The 22,807-nt window shown below is 38.8% G+C and overlaps 1 protein-coding gene and 1 long non-coding RNA gene across 3 annotated transcripts in view; one reads left to right on the plus strand and one right to left on the minus strand.

The window, feature by feature from the left end:
* Nucleotides 1–1,423, plus strand: part of LOC116530472 — a 10,558-nt gene extending 9,135 nt beyond the window's left edge. Inside the window, exon 3 of the long non-coding RNA XR_004260017.1 lies at nucleotides 1,413–1,423. This is a non-coding gene — a long non-coding RNA (uncharacterized LOC116530472). The remainder of the gene's footprint in view (nucleotides 1–1,412) is intronic.
* FNIP2 (folliculin interacting protein 2) overlaps nucleotides 1–22,807 on the minus strand; it is a 141,641-nt gene that overhangs the window by 117,578 nt on the left and 1,256 nt on the right. The gene's annotated exons all lie outside the window — the stretch shown is intronic.

Below are 22,807 nucleotides of genomic sequence, written 5' to 3' on the forward strand. Positions count from 1 at the left end.
ACACACACACACACACACACACACACACACACACACACACACACAAAGCTTTTAGAGGCACTGAGGTTGGAGGGTGAAGGGCAGAAGAGTGTAGCTGTGAAAGCGGCTTGGGGTCAGGTGATCCTTTTGTTTCCCTACTGCCCCCTGAAAATCTGACCAATTGTACAGCAACTATTCCCTAGTATCACTCTTGTACTACCCTCCAAACCTTTAATGATTTTAAACAAAAGAATCACAGCAGCACAGCAAACCCCTTGTCCCCTTTTCCTTTAGGTAACGTACTATTTCACCTAGAACAGCTCCACCACTGCCAGGACCTAACCAGGTCACTGCAACCCCTGGAGTTGGAAAAAATGGGCTTTCATTACTTTTAGTCAGAAACTATCCTACTTTTGCATAAGCTTTTCCTTTTACGCTTTTTATTGTTTTTACGCTTTTTACTCTTGCCTGAAGCATGAATGGTCAAGTGGCTTGCACTGCTACATTATGGTCACAGCACAGCCGATGACCAACGAAACGAAGTGCCAGGAAATCCCGCGAGTGTGCCATAGAGACCTGGGGAGCAGGGAGGCTGTAACAGTTATCAGATTAAATCCAGACTTGTGGTCACCGTTAACCTGCATGTTCTTTGTGAGTCTAGTCTTTTCTATGTGGAACCCACTTTCACTTTTTCTTAAAGAATGCAGCAACTTTTCAAGAGACCTGTCCATATGTACAGCCTCTTCTCCCAAGTGGATAAACAACACGAAGCAATCATGTGCTACAATTCCAGAAGCTGCTATAAAGCAACCTAGGTTAAACTTCCCTATCATCTCCTTTCTTCTAAAATTGCCCACCAAAAACCCCAAATAAAAGGCAAAAAGATTGTCACAAAAAGAAAAGCAGAGGTTAAATGCCTAAGATTACAGCATAAGCTAAGGGGGCCTTTGCTTATTGATTTATTCAGACATTTATCTCATGTCTATGCATACCAAGCTTTTATATCGCAAAGTGAAGAATACAGATTCGGCATGGTCACTCCTGTCCTCAGAGAGCAGCAGTAAGTCATGCACAGGCAATTACACTCCAGGGGGACAGAGTGCTCAGTGCAATGAGTCTGTGAAAGAACAGATTATCGGCAAAGGCTTCAAGGAATCAGAGGACTTAAAACGTGCCCAGTACAGTCCTAACTGCAAGAACCATACACTTAAATCTCATACCATCTACATGAGGCAGTTACTATTATTCCCAACATACCAACAAGAAAACAGCAGCATAGCACGGCGTGGTTAAGCAATTTGTTCCAGACCATATAGCTATTAAGTGACAGTGTAGGATTCAAAACCTGAAGTCTGATTCTAAGCCCACTCCTGCTCTTAATCACCACACTAATTAGGAGTGAGTTAGGTTAAAGGAGGAAGGGAGGAGGCAAGTTCCCAGACAAAAATCTTCATAAAGAGAAAACTCAAAATTGTTTGAGGAACTGAGACAAATTCACTTTGATTGAGCTTCAGAGTATCAGGGTAAGAGCAAAAAGAAATGAGGCAGGGCCACCACACAGAAGTGGCTGGATGTGATTTTCAGAGGTACATATTCTGTCTCAGCCCATCAATTCCAGAAAGAAGCAAAAGTCTAATCCTATCATCAAAACTGAAAGAGCTAGAGGAGCAAGACAAAAAAAAAACTGAAAAGCTTGCAGAAGACAAGAAATAACTAACATCAGAGCAGAACTGAAGGAGATAAAGACACAAAAAACCCTTCAAAAAATCAATAAATCCAGGAGCTGGTTTTTTGAAAAGATCAACAAAATAGACCACTAGCCAGATTAATAAAAAAGAAAAGAGAAAAGAATCAAATAGATGCAATAAAAAACAATAAATGGGATATCACCACCGATTCCACAGAATTACAAACTATCATCAGAGATTACTAAAAACAATTCTATACACAAAAACCAGTGAACCTGGAAGTAATGGATAAATTCTTGGACACTTGCACCCTCCCAATCATAAACCAGGAAGAAGTTGAAACCCTGAATAGACCAATAACAAGGGCTGAAGTTGAGGAAGGAATTAATAGCCTACCAACCAAAAAAAGTCCAGGTCCAGATGGGTTCACAGTCAAATTCTACCAGACATACAAAGAGGAGCTGGTACCATTCCTTCTGAAACTATTCCAAACAATGCAAAACGAGGGAATCCTTCCCAAATCGTTTTATGAGACCAACAACATCTGATACCAAAACTTGGCAGAGAATTAACAAAAAAAGAAAACTTCACACCAATATCCATGATGAACATAGATCCAAAAATCTTCGATAAAATACTGGCAAACCGACTGCAACAGCACATCAAAAAGCTTATCCACCATGATCAAGTAGGCTTCATCCCGGGGATGCAAGGCTGGTTCAACATACGCAAGTCTATAAATGTAGTCCACCACATAATCAAAATCAAAGACAAAAAACACATGATTATTTCAATAGATGCAAAGAAGGCTTTGACAAAACTCAACAGCCCTTTATGCTAAAAACTCTCAGTAAAACTAGGTAATGATGGAATGTATCTCAAAATAAGAAAAGCTAAAAGCTATTTACGACAAACCAACAACCAATATCATACTGAATGGGCAAAAACTGGAAGCATTCCCTTTGAAATCTGGCACTAGACAAGGATGTCCTCTCTCACCACTCCTATTTAATACAGTATTGGAAGTTCTAGCCAGAGTAATCAGGCAAGAAAAAAAAATAAAGGGTATTCAATTAGGAAAGGAGGAAGTCAAATTGTCTCCATTTGCGGATGACGTGACTGTATATTTAGAAGACCCCATCGCCTCAGCCCAAAATCTCCTGAAACTGATAAGCAACTTCAGCAAAGTCTCAGGATACAAAATCAATGTGCAGAAATCATAAGCATTCCTAGACACCAATAACAGACTTAAAGAGAGCCACATCAAGAGTGAACTCCCACTCACAATTGCTACAAAGAGAATAAAATACCTAGAAATACACCTAACAAAGGAAGTAAAGGACCTCTTCAAGGAGAACTACAAACCACTGTTCAAGGAAATAAGAGAGGACACAAACAGATGGAAAAACATTCCATGCTCATGGTTAGGAAGAATAAATATCATGAAAATGGCCATACTGCCCAAAGTAATTTATAGATTCAATTCTATCCCCATCAAGCTGCAAATGACCTTCCTCACAGAACTGGAAAAAAACACCTTAAACTTTACATGGAATCTAAAGAGAGACTGCATAGCCAAGACAATCCTAAGCAAAAAGAACAAAGCAGGAGGCATCACACTACCATCTGGCATGTGCCGTGTCCTGCGCTGCACAAGGGTTCAAGGATCAAAGAGGGAACGGTGAGAGATGAAGGAGGACACAGACACAGACATGGAGAAAGCTGGGCCAGGCGGTCTGGGAGGTGATGAAGTCAGTCTCTCCAGCCCCGACCTGTCTCAGTGTCCTTTATATGTTCACAAAGCACATAGCAGAGGGATGGTACAGTTACTTAGAGCAGGATGTGGTTATTATTCTTATACTTCAGTTAACATACTTCAGCTAAAAACTATCTTGCAGCAAGATCAGCAAAAGCTGGTTATCTCTCTAGGCCTGTCTCTTCTCTCCGAGACATATACTGTATATCCTTCTACTGTGGTTTCACTTCCCTGAAGTTCAACCAAAGTTCACAGCAGCCTTGCTGCTGATCCCCCCAGAGCAGGTGTGCTACTCTGGCTCCCTATACTACCTGACTACAAACTATACTACAAGGCTACAGTAATCAAAACTGCATGGTACTGGTACCAAAACAGAGGTATAGACCAATGGAACAGAACAGAAGCCTCAGAGGCAACGCCACACATCTACAACCATCTGATCTTTACAAACTGGACGAAAACAAGCAATGGGGAAAGGATTCCCTGTTTAATAAATGGTGTTGGGAAAACTGGCTAGCCATGCGCAGAAAGCAGAAACTGGACCCCTTCCTGAAATTAACTCCAGGTGGATTAAAGACATAAACATAAGAGCTAACACAATAAAAAACCTAGAAGAAAACCTAGGCAAAACCATTCAGGACATAGGCATAGGTGAGGACTTCATGACCAAAACACCAAAAGTATTGGCAACAAAAGCCAAAACAGACAAATGGGATCTAAACTCCAGAGCTTCTGTACCAGAAAAGAAACAATCATTAGAGTGAATTGGCAACCAACAGAATGGGAAAAAATTTTTCCAATCTACCCATCTGACAAAGGGCTAATATCCAGAATCTAGAAAGAACTAAAACAGATTTACAAGACAAAAAACAAATCCATTCAAAAGTGAGCAAAGGATATGAACAGACACTTTTCAAAAGAAGACATATATGAGGCCACAAACATATGAAAAAATGCTCATCATCACTGGTCATTAGAGAAATGCAAATGAAAACCACATTGATGATACCATCTCACATGGGTTAGAATGGCAATCATTAAAAAATCTAGAGACAACAGATGCTAGAGAGGATGTGGAGAAATAGGAACATTTTAAACTGTTGATGGGAGTGTAAATTAGTTCAACCATTGTGGAAGACAGTGTGGCAATTCCTCAAGAACCTAGAAATAGAAATTCCATTTGACCCAGCAATCTCATTACTGGGTATATACTCAAAGGATTATAAATCATACTATTATAAAGACACATCCACATGTATGTTCATTGCGGCACTGTTTACAATAGCAATGACCTGGAACCAACCCATATGACCATCAATTACAGACTGGACAAGGAAAATGTGGCACATGTATACTATGGAGTACTATGCAGCCATAAAAAATGATGAGTTCATGCCCTTTGTAGGGACATGGATGAATCTGGAAACCATCATTCTCAGCAAACTGACACAAGAACGGAAAATCAAACACTGAATGTTCTCACTCATAGACAGATGTTGAACAATGAGAACACATGGACACAGGGAGGGGAGCATCACACACTGGGGTCTGTTGGTGAGGCTAAGGGACAGACAGTGGGGGGTTGGGGAGGTTGGGGAGGGATAACATGGGGAGAAATGCTAGATACAGGTGATGGGGGGATGTAGGCAGCAAACCACATTGCCATGTATGTACCTATGCAACAATCCTGCATGATCTGCACATGTACCCCAGAACCTAAATTAAAAAAAAAAAATGACCAAAAAAATTCCAACATGCAAGAGAATATAGTTATATGATAATTACAAATCATAAAAATGTATTTCAGCTATAAATTCAGAACAGTTTTTTAACTACAAAACAAGGGAACTTGCCATACTCAGGACTAAAAATTGGCTGAGGCATGATGCAGGAATGAAAAGGTCTGCATTCCACATTTTGAACTATCCATAAGGGTAACTAGCTCTGTAACTTTGGCCAGTGAGCCTTTTTCTATTCTACAAAAGAAATATAACTGCTTTGGAAAATAAAATCCATGTAAATATCAAGTTTATAGTTAACTTCCTTTTATCATTTATACTTTGAAATACTAGTCTTTGGCACAGAGCAGCACATTTAACCATATGCACCTTTCACCACAATTTTTAGAAAACTATGGGAAAAACTGGTTTGTACAACACGTAATTCCGAACTTCGGCATCCTAAACCTCCAAAATCCATAGCTAATTTCTGCTTTGAAATCCCCACTATGTTTTATTGGCTAAACAAATCTTTGTCTTTGCCAAGGAAAATAAATGATTTCAATAAAAGGATCTCTGGTTAATTGCCCTCATGGGGGCTGAAAATACTCTGAACTTTCTCAACAACAGCTAAATCCAAGTTCCTCCCCTCCTACACTTTGGGAAATGGATCAGCTACCTAAAGTCATAGATCTTTCTGTCCCAAGTGTAAAATTCAAAAATCACAGACTTGGGACCCCAAACGCAATGGAGACTCAGAAGGTATCTTTCCCACTACTGTTTCCTATCCCCACCCTTACTAAGAAATTACTTCATCTTAGTCAATTAAAGTGGCAAATTAAAAGTACAGCATCATGAAGCAAGAATCACAAAGAAATCATAAGAAGAAAGAAACCCTAGATAAAAATTGCAATGCCTTTGCCTGGTTAATTTGTCATTATGTTTTTAGAAAACAGGGGAAAAGAATCTCACAGAATAAAGGTTGCAAAGGCTGACTACAGGCACCTTTTCTAAACCAAGCTGTGTTGTTTTGAAAATAAAAACCACTGTCAACTCTCGTTACCATATGAGGACAGGCATAATTTATAGGTGAAATAATTATTTTCAACTCCTGGGTTTGTTCATTTCAGAACTGATATTCACAAAAATGCAAATGGAAGGAATGAGCTTCTGGTAGCTCCTTGAAGCTGTAATAGCATATGACCTATGCACTGGTAAATCTAGTTTTGTTTTGTTTTGTTTTTAACTCTGGCCATGAGAAACCAAAATAAGCATTCTTTTATTCATCTGAATCTCCTGTGCAATTAACGTTTTTACTATACAAATTGCATTAGTACACAGATATTTGGTCACTTGTTTTTATGAAGATAAAACAGCATAAAGCCAGTAGAATATTTATCTTGGACACAGAACTGGAGTAGGTCCAGAAAACAAAAGGACAGATAAGCATTTCTCTGGAAGGAGAAATATAAACAGAATGCTCTTTTCAGCAATGAATGTGAAGACTGAACTTAACATTTTCATAATTGATTCAGACAAGAGGCTGGTCATGGATAGGGCCATCCCTGTAGATGATGGCACCAACAGTTTTTCTCCAGGTAATTCCCAAGTAAAGGGAATAAACAGTAAGATCTTTCAAGTTTCTATGAACAAATAAATGGCAAATGAGTTTCAGTCCAGGCAAAGGTCAGGATGGGTTTAGACAAAAAAGACCTTCAAACTATTCTTGTGACAGACCCTAAACTCTTTAAGTTTTGTTCCGTAGAAAGAATTTATTAAAGAGAGTCATCAGCTGGGGAGAGGGAAGGGGACAAGAAAATGCTGAGTAAATCAGATATGACCTCAGAAACAAAATGAAAATTACTTTGCCTTCATATGTAAAACAGTGTGTTTTAAATAAAATACCTCATACATTTCTTGGCAGTAAATTTCAAAACTGTAAACTGGAACTGGTATGGAAAATTAAACAATCTATAGAGGAGAGTCTCTGAAGTTAAAAATACAAAATGAAATAACCCCGTAACTGGCAAGAAAAAAATGGAATAAATACAGTTAAGAAACATGGGTAGGGCTGGGTGTGGGGCCTCACACCTGTAATTCTATCACTTTGGGAGGCCAAGATGGGAGGATCACTTGAGTCCAGGAGTTCAAGACCAGCCTGGTCAATATAGCAAGACCTCATCTCTTATTAAATTTAAAATGAAAGAAAGAGCGAGAGAGCACAAGAAAGAAAGGGAAAGGGAAAGAAGAAAGGAAGACAGGAAGGCAGGAAGGAAGGAAGGAGGGAAGGCAGGAAGGCAGGCAGGCAGGCATGGGTAAGATAAACATGTATTAAAGTCTGAAATAATGGAGATGTTCTTAAAACTTCAAATTTGGAGACTAACTTATGTTTAAAAAAAAGAGAGAAACTTTATATACTGGCTAATAAACTTACATATTTTTAAGTACTGGGAGTAGCTGAAAACAAATGCAGGTTCAAATAAATGTATTTAAACATCTACCAAGCTCCTACTAATGTACTGCACTTAGTATTATGCTATACACTACTGGGACAATGTTGCTCTCAAGGTATAATCTGGTAAAGTATTTGGATAAATAAAAAACAGCTAGTAGAATGTGGTAACTGCCATATAAGAAGAAATATGCTAAAATATACTAAACTCAGTAGTTTAGAGCAGGGATCCCCAACCCCTGGGTCACAGACCGGTACCAGACCATGGCCTGTTAGGAACCGGGCCACAAAGCAGGAGGTGAGTGGCAGGTAAGTGAGTATGACCACCTGAGCTCCACCTCTTGTCAGATCAGCGGTGGCATTAGATTCTCAAAGGAGCATGAACCCTATTACGAACGGTGCATGCGAGGGATGTAGGCTGCACACTCCTTATGAGGATCTAATGTCTGATGATCTGTCACTATCTCCTGTCACCCCCAGATGGGACCATCTAGTTGCAGGAAAACAGGCTCAGGGCTCCCACTGATTCTACATTTGGTGAGGTGTACAGTTATTTCATTATTTATTATAATGTAATAATAATACAAAGTACACAACAAATGTAATGTGCCTGAATCATCCCAAAACCATCCCCTACTCCACTGTCCATGAAAAAAATTATCTGCCATGAAACTGTTCCCTGATGCAAAAAAGGTTGGGGACCACTGGTTTAAAGGGAACAGCATGCCCATTTGGGGCAACTGGCAAAGATAATCAGAAGTAGCATCTCAGCTGAGTTTGGAAGAAGGAACAGAATTTCTACAAAAGTAACTTTGGAGGAGGGAACAGAAAAAGTTAAGTCTTAAAGAGCAAGAGATGGATTTCCTGGGCTCTTTGGCAAATATTGGGTTAATATCTTCTAACAACTACAGCTTCAAGAATATCACAACTTGCAGTGTCCAGCTACACCTCAAATCCCACATGTACAAAACCAATTTTTCCTTGTCACTTCCCTATTTCCACTAATTATGCTACTCACATTATTTGGGCTCAAAATTTGGAAGTTATTTTATATATTATGATTTTATTTATTCTTTTTGTTTATAATTATCTCCCCACCACTTTCACATCCTGCCCAGCTTTCCTCTGAAATGTGACTCATGTACATTCCTCCACCCATACCGGTTAGGTCCCCAAGGAGGGGAAAGCAATGGAAGACACAATAAACCCTTAATTACTTGCAAGCTTTGATGCAAATCTCACCGTAGTAAGCTGAACTGGTCCAGGCTCTGAAACTGGATGGGACCAGATGGAGAATTCCAGCTGTGAGGATTTCAGGCCACCCAGAGCCTAGAGCAATATTTCAAATACCTTCTTCCCCTTCCCTGACAAGGCCACACAGGAATCTCTCTTTTACTAATCTGATCGTAAAAGGACTCCTGAGAAGGCCAAGCAAAAAAGAGAAAAAGATCAAGCCTGCTTGCCTCAGTGCTTCAGGCAGAGTTGGTCTAGATCCACATCCCAAATATTTCTAAGATGAAAAGAAAAGTGGACACTTTGGAACAGAGTGTAATAAACGAGATTCATAATACTTTGGAATTAAAGAAGAAGAGAGACCCAATGATTTTATCCGTGAAGGTAACTTGCCCCTCCCCAACTAAAAACATCTCTGAGGTAAACCTCTGCAGGGAAAATGATGAGTTGGAGGCCCTGTGCCTTGTATAGAATGGCTTCTAAATAAATGGAGAGAGAGCACAGGTCTAATACATTACGGCAATGCTTTCACCCCAGGGAAGTTACCTACTGCGGTCTGGTGATTGGACCACAACAATTCTCACCATCAATTGCTAATCTTGACATAATTCTGAAAGGAACTTGCCTCTTTAATAGCATTAAGCATGCTAGCTTAGCATGCTAGCAGGTCACGGCGAGCTCAAGACAACTCACCCTGGTACTGCTGCGTTAAACACAATATTGACTTTAACAGCCCAAGCTGTAAAACTCAATGCTCTGCTGGAGTAAACTAAAGAACAGCATGGCACAGTGATCAGCTATTAAATCAAAGTCCAGCACAAACTGGATTTGAAGAAAGAAGACAAAGTGATGAACAAATTAAAGTGTGGATTTGTACCTACTGGAACTAGACTGCTTTTTACAGCGTTAGTTGGAGCAAGCAGAGGTTGTGCGCTTCCCTGGGCACATTATCTTAACTGGCACCCTCCCCCACATACACATACAATTTCAGGCAGTATTTAGCACTTTGTAGATAAGATTACTGGTCAGTTGGGAGCTTTCCCCCACTAGCTTCTGATACAAATGCCTCTCCCTTTCTCTCCCTTTTTCCAACCCTCTCCCTTTTCTGTTTGTAAAAACATAATTGTGAGCAACTGAATTAGTCAGAGCCTTCAAACACAAACTCCTTTCGTCATGGTAAGTCAGGAATTTTAGGATCAGCTGCCATAACTGGCTCCTCACACGTGTTTGTGAAATGAATCAAGAGAGGCAAGAGAACTGTCAGGAAACTAATTTGAGGAATAAAAAACAAAAAAACAAAAAAGCAGCTCCTGAAAGGAGATATTTATATATCTGGTAGGTTTACCAAGTATAGATTTTGCCACAGGCTGAAGAGGAAGCTGTAAAGGCTGGGAGCATGAAGCTGTCCGCTTGTATGAGTTTTGTTTTTTCCCTTTGAAGATAAGAGAGGTCTGAGATAGGGGAAAGAAAGGGAAGACTGAGGAATACACATATATTCTACTTGCCGATATCATATATCATATACACTAAAACTGCACTAACTTGCATCCCAGCACCAAAATTTAAGTTAAGGTCCCTGTGTTTAGCAAGCTGCTCCACCAATCCACTACTCAAAACCGCAGTGGCTCCACAGTACCTTCAGAGCAGGAACTCCACCTTTTGGTACAGACAAGCTACTTGCCATTTCCCTATAACCTTGAGATCAGCAGAGATTGGATTAATACAGGGAAACAGCTGGAAGGAAAGATAATCTTTAAGTCTCTGAGAGTTATGAGGGTCACTACATATTGAATTTCTAATAGTTGCCAAGCACTATGTAGTAGGATTGATGTGTATTATCTCTAGTCTTCAGACAACCTTGCAAGAATGGCAACTTTATACCCATTTTACAGATGAAAAAAACTTGGAGAGCACAATGTGCCCTACATTGTAAGTGGGAGAGTCAGGTGTGAATTCAAAAATGTAAATCCAGGCTGCACGCAGTGGCTCCTGCCTGTAATCCCAGCACCTCGGGGAGGCCAAGATGGGCAGATCACTTGAAGCCGGGAGTTTGAGACCAGCCTGGCCAGCATGGTGAAACCCCATCTCCACGAAAAAAAATACAAAAATTAGCCAGGCATGGATGCGTGCACCTGTAGTCCCAGCTACTTGGGAGGCTGAGGCAGTAGAGTCACTTGAACCTGGAAGGTGGGGGTTACAATGAGCTGAGATAGCGTCACTGTACTTGTGTCAAAACAAAAACAAAACAAAACATGTAAATCCATAACATAGGCCCTAGTCTAACAAGACTCAAAGTATAGACTGGAAACCCTCTCCATCTACACTTTGGGGTTACCTAAATTTAAAATTTTAAATTAATAATGCTTGCGACGACTTGCACAATTTGGTCCAAATGTATCTTGCCTCACAGGAATACTCTGATTTAACAGAAACCAGTCCACTCATTTTTAACTCAGAAACAGCTCTAAAGGTAAAAAGTTTTTCACCTGTCTGAATTCTACCTATCAGCTCTTTCTCCTCCATAAAGCCTCCCTAACTAGCCCAGACTAAAGAGCCCTCCCTCACTCCTTCCTTTCATCTTAATAGGACTTTAGAGACTTGGTCCTGAACTACTGTTTTATATTATTAATTAGTTTTTCACACATAATCTGTATCATTGTACAATTAACAGTAAGCTCCCTAGAAATAGTACTTAGCTGAGGCTAGGGTACAGTGGTGCAACCCTGGCTCACTGCAACCTCCACCTCTGGGGTTGAAGCAATTCTCTTGCCTCAGTCTTCCTAGTAAATGGGACTACAGGTGTGCACCACCGCGCCCAGCTAATTATTTTGTATTTTTAGTAGAGACAGGGTTTCACCATATTAGTCAAACTAGTTTTGAGCTTCTGACCTCAAATAATCTGCCTACCTCAGCCTCCCAAAGTGCTGGGACTACAGGTGTGAGCCACCGCACCTGGCTAGACTTCATACTTTCTTATAAACTCACAAATCTAATATTTCATCAAATATTAATCTGTAGAGAGAGAATACAGATATCTATTAAGAAAGAGCTGACTGACTTCACTTTGAATTCCCAGGGTCACTAGTTAACCACTCAATCTCAAGCAAGCCTCAGTGTTCTTCCACAAGTTATGATAAATTTATAATCTATAAATTGGCTAATAAAAATATCTATTATCAAAGGATAACATGAGACATTCGTGAAAGGACTTAAATAAAAAGCACTTGGTATAGGGGCTAGCAAATGGTAAAGAATATTATTTTTTTCTTAATGTTAGAAGGGTCTCCCTTAATATTCTTGAGAAATAGCTACTCTAAAAGCATTCTAAAAGATTTCAGTGAAGTCATTTACATACATATCTACAATTATGTCTTCATTAATTAACAAAGTTTACAATATCTTTATAATTATAAATAAATGGCTATTTGTATTATAATAGAATGTTACCTTTTTCCTTTTTTTTTTTTTTTCTGAGACAGGGTCTCACTCTATCACCCAGGCTGGAGTACAGCAGTGTGATCATGGCTCACTACAGCCTCAACCTCTTGAATTAAAACGATCCCACCACCTCAGCCCCACAAGTAGCTATACCCACAGGCACGTGCCTAACTAATTTTTTTGTTTTAATTATTTTGTAGAGATGGAGTTTCCTTTTGTTGCCAGACTGGTCTCAAACTCCTGGGCTCAAGAGATCCTTCCACCTCAGTCTCCCAAGGTACTGGGATTACAAGCATAAGCCACCATGCCTGGCCTCTAATTTTTATTTTTTGCCCACACATTTTATAGGATATTTATGGTAAGGCATGATAGCTCTTGCTTATAATCCCAGCACTTTGGGGACTCAGGTTGGGGGATCACTTGCGCCCAGGAGTTCACGACTATGCTGGGCAATACAGTGAGACCCCTCGTCTCTTAAAGAAAAAAAAAAAAATAGCTGGGTATCGTGCTGCATGCCTGTCTGTGGTCCCAGCTACTTGGGAGGCTGAGGTGGGAGGGTCACTTAAGCCAGGGAGGTCGAGACTGCATAATGCCAACTGTGCTTTATTATTTTTCTGTTTTCTTTCTAGTTCTTGGTCATACATTTGCATATTTTACTAATATGTTTCATCTTATAGATACCAACTGGTGTTGGTTACTTTCATTTAACATAAACATTTTATATTAACACAGTCATCATAATCATTTAACTATGATATTAATATCCTACAAAGTTGACATAACAATTTAGAGACTTTCCTGCTATTGGACAATTGTTAAGATCCTTTTTAACATTATAATGATAATATATAAAGAACATCTTTGTGCACAAACATTTGTTTTTTAAACATTTTCATGCACAAAAGTTTTTTTTTTCTCTTAAATTACTGAGTTAAAAAAGTATGAGCATTTTGAAGTCTGGAAAGCACAGCCAAACTGAGCTGTAAGAGTTTAACAATCTGCACACATATTGAACTAGACAAGTGATCAACAACTACCCAGAATAAGCTAGGGTCCATGTTTCCCCACCACCCTACCACTGTTTCTTCAGGGTACTTTAAATCATCTTCACTAAACAGCCACTATATGCTATTGATAGGTGTATAAACAGGTGCAACCTTTCTGGAGTGTAATTTGGCAGAAATTCCATCCTGGGTTCTTATCCTAGAAATACACCTGAGCTTATGCATAAGGATCTTCCAACCAGGAAGTTCACCATTTCTAACAATAAAGCCTGAAGGTAAATAATCCATCACTAGAGGACTGGTTAAAATTACAATAGTCCCCTGTTATCCACAGGGGATAACTTTCAAGACTTCCAGTGGATGCCTGAAACAGTGGTTAATGCCAAACTCTGTAAATACTATGTTTTTTTCCCATACATACCTATGATAAAGTTTAATTTGTAAATTAGGCACAGGAAGAGATTAACAAAATAATTAATAATAAAATAGAACAATTATGATATAATATAGTCATAGTTATATGAATGTGATCTGTTTCTCAGAAAATAGCTCATCATACTATAGTCACCCTCCTTCTCCTTGTGATGATGTGAGATGACAAATGCCTATGTGATAAGATGAAGTGACAATGGGGATTCCATCATGCTACTCAGAATGGTGTGCAATTCAAAGCTTATGAATTGTTTATTTCTGGAATCTTCTTTCTTCTTTTTTAAATGGTACTGCTCCTTGCAGAGCAGAGCAAACCCATAGGCAGTGCACCCAGAGTTGGTCCATTTCTGGAATTTTCAACTTAATATCGTCAGACTGAGAGGTTGACAGCAGAAAGTGAAACCTCAGATAAGGGAAGACTACCCAGTGTGCGTGGCTGCACACTTAAATTACCTGGGGAGGGTTTCAAAAAGACAAACACAAAGCCCCAGCCCAGATCAATTCAATCAAGGTCTCTGAGAAGTAGTCTGGGCATTTAAAGCTCTCTAGGTGACTTCAGTGTCTGACCGGGCTTGCAAACTACTGGGTTAAGTATTATACATGCATTTATTCAAAGGAATACAAAGCAATCTTTAGCAAAATGATGAACAGTGTATGCAGCAACTACCATTTTGTCTGAGGGAAATAATTTTTGTCTTGTATTTGCATAGAGTATTTCTAAAAGCATGCAAAAGAAACTGGTACAGCAATGGTAGCCTTTGGGAAGAAAGATTGGGGTGTGAAGAGGCTTATATTTCAACATACTTTATGTGAACCTTTAACCAGGTATATTTTAAAATAATCTTAAAATCAAATCATAATTTCATGTATAAGCAATTTCTCAGGTACACGTGGCACTAAGAAATATATGGCAACCCCACTGCGGGGCCAGTTACCGGCGTCCACAGGGTCTTCCGTGGAGCCTGCACATGCAGCACCAAGTGGCTACCAGGGGTCCATCTCTGCCTTCTGAGCAGGGCAGGGCCAGTAATTCCTGCCACCTCCTCTGCCCTAGCAACTAACTTACTCAATGTACCATTCTAAAGCAAACAGTCACTGCCTGATATGCTTGGAGAAAATGTTTACTCATGCCTCACCTCCTCACACAGCGTAGGCTACCATTAATGATATGTTAGTCTTACACATTCTCTTTAAAGAACATGTCAGATTCATAAATCCATTTCTAAATTAGTTTCTCAAATGGAAAAATCATACATGGAAAGCAGAGATGATTCCATCTTTTTCCAAAGTGCTTACTTCATTTAACATGCAAATACAGTTTTTGCAGGGTTCAGAAGACCAATATTGTTTTCACAATTAAGTGTACTACTATCTTAAATTTGAGAGAACCAATTTGTTCATTTCATTCCATAACGTATTTCAGTTTTACCAAGCCACACAAGAACTCAAATGAATCTAAAAAATATACAAGGAAGAGTTCTACACCAGTAACCCACAGATAACAATTTCATAGCTTCATAAATATTTAAATAGTTTTTCAGTAGGTCATTTCTGACAGCTGTGGAATTTCATAACTGGGTCTCTCATGTATCACTTAAGCAAGTGTCTTTTTAAATGTTTTTTGGGGGGAGGTGAGGGATGCAGATCAATCAGCCCTTTAGAGCACTTTTACCCTATCATTTTGATACCAGAAAAACAATTCACTAATATTGACAAAAAGGAGAAAATTTCTTTGAGTTATCTGTAATAGGATTCATTTTCTAAAATGTCATAATGCATGCTGGAAACACCAAGAAACATTTCAAGAGATCAGATTCTAGAATACTGAAGACTCTTCAAGGATTATCGATGTTCAAAGCTGTTGAATGAATGAATGAATTCATTTTTATTAAACACCAACTTCCTACGAAGCACTGCATTAAAAGCAGAGACACAGTGGCAAGGCTAGGATTCAGAACTCTCACATGCTCTAACTATCAAATGTATGTTTTCTTGTTTTAGTTATTTCAAATGTATGCTTTAAATTTAAAAGACTTTGTGGCATTGAATTTAAAAGGTATTTGTGTTACTATTTCTTAATCATATTTTGTGAAAGAACTTAAGTGAGGATAGCTAATGAAGAACTGAGAATGATAACATACTTTTCCCCCCATAACCCCAAAGGTTTTGACTATAACACAAAAAAAGAAAATGTCCAATTTTCCAGGCATATCAGAAAGAGCTGGCAGTGTGCAGTATTTATAAGGTGTTAAAGGCAGAACCAATTGGACTGGTCAATTTGCTGCTGCTTCCTAACACATCCTAAATGAACACCTGTTTCCTCTCTTGAGGAATGTGCAGATTAACATCTAACTTGTCTTCAACTTCTGAAGAAAGAGTTGTCATGACAACATGCAACTATCTTTACTGGGAATCAGACTGAGGTCCCCACCAGGTATGTAGGTTCTCAATTAGTTCCCCTCAGCTTTTGGGGGATGAATTTCTACTGCCTCAGTGCTCACTCTCACTTAGATACCCTACTAAGTGAATTGGTTGTCATTTTCAATTAGATATCAGTACATAACCAAACACCGATCATTTATTTAAAGATATGTATCAAATACAGAAATCTCTTATTTATGATTAAAAAGTCTTAGGTGTGGTGATAAAATCATCTTCATAAAGCAATATATAAATCTCTTACAGCACTATGCTGAACACAAATTCTAGAGTATAATCTACAAATTAAGCAAGTTTACAAGGACAAATAACTAGAAAAATAATTCCTAGAAGTGAAAGGCATACAGTTCAGTGGAGAGGAATATGATAATGAGGGATCCAGACTCCTACAAATACTAAAATCTTATATAATAGAAAGAGTACCCTGCTATACAACATTTATCCACAACATTATAGCATTAATGGCTACATTTTATTGCACTTAATATATTGTATTATTCTGGCACAAGCAGAAAGTCTAATAAAGAAAAAAAATATGTAGCATGATGCATGAGAAGGCACATTGTCCTTTTCAGAAGTCCATTATAAAGGCAGCTGGACAGATTCTGGCTGAACACAAGTGGGGTGCCAGCCCATCTCCTTCCATCCCCATTCCACCCTCCCATTCAAGCGCTGGTTACAAAAGTGTCTGTGTAGCCATGAGTAGTGAGTCATGGATGTTCCATTTACAGATGGGGTGGAGTTGTGGGAAATCACTATTACATGCCCAGTTAGCTGGAAAAGGCCATCCTGTTTTTCCTTTTTCACATAATAATCATTTTTCACAAATCTGAGATAAAGAATGCTTGGTAAGTAGGAACTCACCAAAATATTTCAGCACTCTTACAACCAAAGGAAAGACTTACTTTTACAGCCAAGTACAAGATCTCATAGTCCAGGTCTTAACAATTCGCACTAAGTAGGGGGCTTGTACAATCAGTATAAAACATTTGTTCCTTTTTGCCCACACCAAGAAAAACAGTGGCTGGAGAAATAAAGCACATTACCAGTTCCCAAATCAGATTCACCCACCAGGAGTTCATGCTGGCAGCCAAAGTATTTCATGACTGCAACGACAATCTTTTACAGCTTCCTTTTCCAAGGAAACATAACAGCAAAGTAGCTTCCTTAAGCCGACCTTACAGGCAAACCACAAGAAACGCAACCTAAAGCAACAACAAAAACCAGTGCTCTTTTTGGAGCTATATACTCCATGCATTAAAAGACCACATGCCTCAGACCCTCTCTTAGTACCATCTACTAATTCAAATAATAATGCATAATATGACAAATTCACATTTCAGAACTTAAAATCATAATGCATGTTTTAGCTTTTAAAACATCTAATCCAGGTCTTTTATCCACATTCCTTCAAAATCCAAAGGACTGTGTCAGTCTTTTCTAAACCTATTACAAATAAAGCTTGGGCTGCATGCAGCTCCTAAACTGTACTTTGAGACCCCAGGAAGACTACACTGGGACTTGAAGCTCCGGCGAAGCAGTGACCCTGCCAAATTAGTAAACAGTTTGCACAAATCTATTTCCTATAATTACTGACATCACCAATTAACTTGGCCTCTGAGGTTTATAATGAATTTAGTGGTTTGTTTCTTTTGCTTTGTTTTTTTGAGACAGAGTTTTCCACTGTTACCCAGGCTGCAGTGCAATGGCACAATCTTGGCTCACTGCAACCTCCGCCTCCCAGGTTCACGAATTTCTCCTGCTTCAGCCTCCTAAGTAGCTGAGATTACAGGCACCTGCCACCATGCCCGGCTAATTCTTGCATTTTTAGTAGAGACAGGGTTTCACTATGTTGGCCAGACTGGTCTCGAACTCCTAACCTCATGATCTGCCTGCCTCGGCCTCCCAAAGTGATGAGATTACAAGTGTGAGCCACCACACCCAGCACTGAATTTAGGTTTTAAATACATTCAATTTCATAACAAACATATGACTTAATAATAGGAGCTAACAGTTATTTTGATGAAGAAGGAAGAGTCTATGAAGAAATTTATTCAAATCAGGTTTCTCCACAAACATTATCCTTACTCTACTCCCTCATGGTGTGGAATACACTAAAGGCTACTTAAGTTATTTTAAATAATTAAATAATATAATAGTTAAATAATCTAGAATATTTAGGTTTAAAAATAATACAAATCACAAAAGTAGCACAAATTCATTAGAGCAAAATCCAAAAATACCAACCAGAATAAAACACAAAAAATTAAAATAAAATTTTCACCTACCTCTTGGCAACCACTGTTATAATATGTTGGTGTATAGTGTTGCTAGTCCTATTCTGCACATGCATAATCACTCCTATTTTTAAATCTTTTTCACATAAATGTATAACTTGCTTTTACTTTTTAAAACTTATATAAGTTTATGGGGTAAAAGTGTCATTTTGTTACATGCATAGATTGCGCAGTGGTAAAGGGTGAAGTCAGGCTATTAAAGTTGCTTTACTTCTTCTATTGAGAACATTTTTTTCTGTGTTTTGTGTGTCTGTGTATAAAATTATGATTTGGCTGCTACAGAATGTCATCCATTGTGTGACTATATCATTTTGCTTAACCAATTTCCTTTTTTGCTTAAATGTAATTTTATTCTTGATGACAAAAATTTGCAAATAACTTTGAAAAAACCAATACACCCTATTTCTCAGAATCTTTCTGATGTCCTGTCACCTCAACCAGGTGTGAGTGAGTGCCCGCTGAACATCTTTAACACCCCTTTGAAAACTTAGGATCTCTGTTTCATGACTGACTGCATCAAGGTTAAAAACTCAATACACAAGCAAATACAGTTCACTTCAACTCTGTCTCAAGTCTCTCATCTACAGAAAGAAAACAGCCTCTGAAAAATGGTTCCATTTTCATAAAGCCTTCACAGGAATAATAATGAACTCCATGACCTAAAAAAAGGTACTTGGGGCTGGACCAGGTGGCTCACACCTGTAATCCCAGCACTCTGGGAGGCTGAGGTGGATGGAACATTAGAAGTCAGGAGATTGAGACCAGCCTGGCCAAGATGGGGAAACCCTGTCTCTACTAAAAATACAAAAATTTGCCTGGCATGGTGGCCACATGCCTGTAATCCCAGCTACCTGGGAGGCTAAGGCAGGAGAATTGCTTGAGCCTAACAGGCAGAAGAGGCAGTGAGCCGAGATCACACCACTGCATTCCAGTCTAGGGGACACAGTGAGACCCTGTCTCAAAAAAAAATTAAAAAGGTACTTGGTAATTTTTAAAATCATTTTGTATTGCATATTATTCTTTTCTAAAGATTTTCAAGCTCATTACTTCCTTACCACAACTCTATTATATGGACTGATGTTGTCACTTTACAAATGACAAAGCTTTGGACCAGAAAAATGGAGTCTTGTTGGGTCTCACATCACCATGTTACATGAGGTAGGACTAAATCAATGGCCTCCTCAATCTGTGTTTCAATCGCTTTTAACAGAACTCACAGCATTCAAAGGAACAGTTCCCTTCTTCACCTCTGAAAAATCACTCAGCAGTGCACAGTATGTTTCAGGACAAGGAGATATGATGTAAGGAGTGTGCCAGTAGATCCAAGGCAGCAGGCAGGAGAAATCTACAGAAAGACTTTTTTAGAATGTAGTCAAAAGAAATCAAAACTGCTATTTATATGTCACATTTTACATTACTGGCATTAAAAATGTTGAGTGTACTAGAACAAAGCTGTTTTTTTCCCAAAATATTCTCCACCCTGCCTCAGAACAAATCTCGTTAGAAATGCTTGCATCTGGAGACTTATTAGTGGAAGGGGAGGAAGCACTTCTGTGTAATTTTCCTCTGGGTGAGGGAAGAGTAAATCACAATCCTGCCCTTAGTCACTCCAACCATAAGAACAGCAAGTAAGTTCTTAATTCTGCACTTATATAAAACTCTACTCTTTATCAGTGTTTATCTGTTTGTTACAGTTTCCAATGTGTTGTCTTCTGTTTATTCATCTCAGTGTATACTCTGTTGTCCTTCAGATTGTAAACTCCAATAGGTGACATCATGGGTGTCCTGCCTAGGTTTATAAAGGTAGAGCACTCGGCCACAAGCACAGAGGCATCAGATGCTATTTGATAAGTGGATTAAGTTATATTTATACAAACTCTATAACAGATTAAATTTGTTCTAACAAAACAGTGGGGATTAGCACTAACTAGGCCGTTTGGCCTTAGGTATACTCTTCTCTGGCATTTACACAACTAGCTAATAAGCAGCTGCAATGCCTTCACTTGTTCTTCATATCCCAGATAATACATATGCTTACCTACCTCATTTAACTGCTCCAAAATAAAACATTTGATAGCCCAGGGTCTTTTTACCTCCCTGCTAAACATTTTCAGGGGAACTACCCCATTAATTTATAAAAGACAAGAAAAAAAAAACACGAACAACCTTAAGATAATGCTTCAAACTTGAAACACACATGTAAGTCACTGGGCATAACTTGGCTTGAAAACATCCTGGCCCTAAATCCAAGGTAACCAAGAACATAATTCTATTTTTGACTTGAGTCACTGTACACATCATTTTTTTTGTTGTTCCTAATTTATTTTTCTGGTACAACGCGTTATTCAAATGTAAATACCATAATCATATAGCATCCCTGGCTACTTCTCCCAAGCATGTAAGTTTGATCAATCATGATTCCTTTTGTTTTCCTAGGAACCTCTTTCCTCAAAGCTATGAAAAGGGCTTTTTGTTAAGATCCTAAAGGAAATACTCCAGAAGAAACCTTGACTGTGATGATCCTGTTTTTAGATGAAATGCCAGGAGGCACGAAGTCCTGAAAAGGACCAGTGATATACACTAGTTATATTAGACAAAGATTTCCTCCCCAATCAAGTGTGTGAAAACTGGAGGAATGAGAATGGTCATAAGCCCAGCAAAGGGACTAGAAGTGCACAAGAGTAAAAAGAGTTACAACAAGGGCAAAACAATTCTGAGAAGAGAAGTTTAAAATAACCAGTGAAAGTCCATCATGGAAACAGAAAATATACAAACTCTAAAACAAACAAACAAACAAAAAGTTGGATCTTAGATTTTCCCCCATATACACTACAAAACTGCCCAAAAAGTCTACCTGAATCCTCAGTGAACTTCCAGTCTCCAGATCTCTGTTCCTTGTGTTGCATCCTGTATTTAAATACACTAAATACATATAAATTACATCCTATAATACAAATTCATGTTAGGAATTCTTGATTTTTAATCTAAGGGTTTTACCGTAACTTCTAAAACTCTATTCAACTACAAGGTAGGCTCCCAAGGGCAACTAATGCTCTGCGTAAGGCACCTTGTTCCCCCGGAAGTACATACCAGCTCCTATTTGGCAAAATCTGGGTAAAATGAAACACAGGTTCACAAATTTTTAGGTAGAGAGAAAAATTTTCCCGGAGGCTTTTCCCAGTCCAGCTACACAGCATCTTAGAGTTAGGCCAGGTAAAAGAGCAAAAGGAAAAACTTGCTTGGGGTCTCCTTGGTCAGTCTGGTGAGCATAGGATGATTTGTTCACATTTTCCAGCATCCTTGCTCACATCTGCTACTTTACTTTCTTTTCCATGGTGACCTGTATCAGGGATACTATTGAAGGGGACCCTTATCAAGTAGGATGTTCAACTGGGATCCCCAAATTCTCCAAAAACATCAACCTCAAATGCTTGTAGAAAATTCTAATGAGGTCAAAAAAAAAAAAAAAGATGGTACTTGGCACAATTTACTGTTCTTCATTGTACACCAATGAGAAGTCAGAACACCACTGAAAATGTTCCCACAAGATGGGAATCAATTTCCCTAACATGGTCCAAAGCCCTAAATATAGCCACAATTTTTTTTTTTTTTTCAAATAAACTCAGTTAAACTTGTGGAAAGAGGAAATGATGGTGGACAACCGGGCAAGGAGAGCACAGAACACAACGACAATGTAACCGCCACTATCTCCTCATGAATTCAAATGGCTTTAAATGTCCTTGGCAAGAGCTGCCAACGTACAGACACCTGTAATACCCCATGCCCCATCCGCTCCAGGCTTTGTGCCCTTGATGGAGTCTGGGTTACAGAGAGGGAAGGGAAGAAATTACACACCTTGGGTCCGAAGTAACTCTATCATTCTGCGGAGGTCCATGGCATCACTAATACTCAGACTAGCAAAAGGCATAGAATTCCCCACTCAAATTATAAGGCTTGTTAGCCTAAAGAAAACACGAAAATTTAACTTAGGAAGTTTAAAGTCCTCACAATATGCCTTCCAAGTGCGCGCGCGCGCGCACACACACACACACACACACACACGAAGTTATTTAATTTTCACGACTACAGAGACTGTTTTAAATGATGGAATTCAAGAAAAGCAAAATCTAGAACATAAAACTTAATCCAGAATTTAGTTCAAAGTTTCACTTGAAACTTTTAAAAGGTTTATTATACTGGGTCTAGATCTGTTTAACAATAAACTGTTTTTGCAAGACATTTTGGGCAAAAAGCACCTCGCAGAGTGTCAGAATTGGGAGTTGATGTTCAATTTTAAAATGTGCTGAAAAATTGTTAAAGATAAACTTCTCAACATACGTGTGCTCAAAGGCAATATAGGATATTTTAAGG

Source organism: Sapajus apella, unplaced genomic scaffold, assembly GCF_009761245.1.
Source record: "Sapajus apella isolate SASKATOON/1434 unplaced genomic scaffold, GSC_monkey_1.0 scaffold67, whole genome shotgun sequence".
Lineage (NCBI taxonomy): Eukaryota > Metazoa > Chordata > Mammalia > Primates > Cebidae > Sapajus > Sapajus apella.